This window comes from Panthera pardus, unplaced genomic scaffold, assembly GCF_024362965.1.
Source record: "Panthera pardus isolate Hobbes unplaced genomic scaffold, ASM2436296v1 HiC_scaffold_16, whole genome shotgun sequence".
Lineage (NCBI taxonomy): Eukaryota > Metazoa > Chordata > Mammalia > Carnivora > Felidae > Panthera > Panthera pardus.
Genome location: NW_026526721.1, coordinates 65912212 through 65914510, shown reverse-complemented (window position 1 = coordinate 65914510; position 2299 = coordinate 65912212). Strand labels below are relative to the sequence as shown.

Here is a 2299-nt window from a genome sequence, read left to right as displayed (position 1 = left end):
TAGGTCATTGGCTTTCTGCGCTACCCAGGGAGGGGTCTATAATGGCGTTGTTTTATGTTCCCATTGTAACTTAAAAGGAAACTTTCACAGTGTCTGGAGCCCTTGACGTCCTGCAAATGAAGGAGTAGGATGCCCTCAAATTCCTTGCGGCAGGAACCCAGTTAGGTGGTACCAACCTTGTGTTGGTATTCCAAATGGAACAGTACATCTACAAAAGGAAAAGTGATGGTATCTACATCATGAATCTGAAGAGAACTTGGGAGACGCTTCTCTTGGCAGCTTGAGCCATTGTTGCCGTTGAAAACCTGGCTCAGGGGTGCCTGGGTGGCTCAGTCAGTTAAGCGTCTGACTTCAGCTCAGTTCATGAACTCACGGTTTGTGAGTTCGAGCCCCGTGTCAGTCTCTGCGCTGATAGCTTAGAGCCTAGATCTTGCTTCAGATTCCTTGTCTCCCTCTCTCTCTCTGCCCCTCCCCCACTCGCACTCTGTGTCTCAAAAATAAACAAACATTTAAAAAAAAGAAAACCTGGCTCATGTCAGTGTCATATCATCCAGGAATACTGGCCAGCAAGCTGTGCTGAAGTTTGCTGCTGGAGCCACTCCTATTGCTGGCTGCTTCACTCCCAGAGCCTTCACTAGCCAGATCCAGGCAGCCTTCTGGGAGCTGAGATTTCTCGTGGTTACTAATCCAAGGACTGACCACCAGCCTCTCAGAGAGGTGTCTTATGTTAACCTGCCTACCATTGTTCTGTGTAACAGAGACTGTCCTCTGTGCTATGTGGACATTGCCATCCCTTGCAATAACAAGGGAGCTCACTCAGTGGGTCTGAAAATTGATGCTGACCTGGGGAGTTCTGTGCATGTGTGACACCATTTCCCATGAACATCCATGGAAGGTCATGCCTGATGTCTACTTATACAGAGACCCTGAAGAGATTGGAAAGGAAGAGCAGGCTGCTGCTAAAAAGGCTGTGACCGAAGAGGAATTTCAGGGTGAATGGACTACTCCAGCTCCTGAGTTTATGTGATTCAACTTGAAGTCACAGACTGGTCTGAGGGCATGCAAGTTTCCTCTGTCCCTATTCAGCAGTTCCCTACTGAAGACTGGAGCACTCAGTCTACCACTGAAGACTGGTCTGCAGCTCCCACTCCTCAGGCCACTGAGTGGGTAAGAATAACCACTGAGTGGTCTTAAGCTGGTCTTCCACAAAGGCAAATAAAATGAAATAAGGTTGATGGAAAAGAAACAGTTTCTTTAAAAAACAATTAGTTCATTGGCCTCATCAGATTAAGAATCCTTTGGGGCGCCTGGGTGGCTCAGTTGGTTGAGCGTCTGACTTTGGCTCAGGTCATGATCTCGTGGTCCTTGGGTTCGAGCCCCACGTCAGGCTCTGTGCTGACGGCTCAGAGCCTGGAGCTTGTTTCAGATTCTGTGTCTCCCTCTTTCTCTGACCCTCCCCTGTTCATGCTCTCTGTCTCAAAAATAAATAAATGTTAAAAAAAAAATTAAAAAAAAAAAAGAATCCTTGACCTCAGTGGATATTGCGGCACTGTCTGTTGAAAGCAAGAAAAGACTGAAGATGAGGTCAGTGCCTTCCCAGGGGAAGGCTGTGGCTGCCTATCAAGGGGTCTCATAGGTAGTATCCCCTTGACCACCTTCCAAATTTTACTGTTTATGCTCATCAGGATCTCAGAAGTTTCCAGAATTCAAGGTCACTTGAATCAGGCAAAACCATAAGTTTACTCAATAGTCAACTTACAAATTTACAGTGGGAGACATTTCTTCCTAGGGACTGAAGGTCTTATGTCCACTGTCCAAGGCAGCCAATCCTAGGAACAAAATGAATATGAATGCTGAACAAAGAGTGCAAAGGGTACTGAAGAGAGATCAGAAGAGACACTCCAATCCCCCAGCAGAGCATACTTCTCCAGCAGCCACAAAGGGCAGGGTCTCTCCTCTGCACAGTGCTTGGGTTTTCGCTTTCTGTAGCCCAAGTTGATTACTTCCCCTTCTGGCCACACCGCCATCCACTTTTCACCCAGTCTTCCTCCAGGCAGTGTACAATTCAATTGATTAAATATCCTCTGCTAAATGACCTTCACATCCTGGACTTGGCTTCCTCTGATTGCACCAAATCACCTATCTTGATTGGAGCTTTGTGAGGTCCACGCATTTTACAGTGTCTTGTTTTACTCCCACAGATGACTAATCATATCCCCATTGTCTGTGAATTTTACTAGTTCAACTCAGAAGGTGACCTTATGTCCCTAATCTCCAAATTCATGGAGAGGCAGGCTTC

General features: G+C 46.7%; 1 non-coding gene and 1 pseudogene across 1 annotated transcript; both read left to right on the top strand.

Annotated features, from left to right (window-relative positions):
- The first annotated feature begins 516 nt into the window (after window positions 1-516).
- On the top strand, window positions 517-1461 carry LOC109266449 (40S ribosomal protein SA-like; annotated as a pseudogene).
- Window positions 1306-1390, top strand: TRNAQ-UUG (transfer RNA glutamine (anticodon UUG)). The gene has a single exon. It is a non-coding gene; the product is annotated as a tRNA-Gln (tRNA).
- Window positions 1462-2299: the final 838 nt, after the last annotated feature.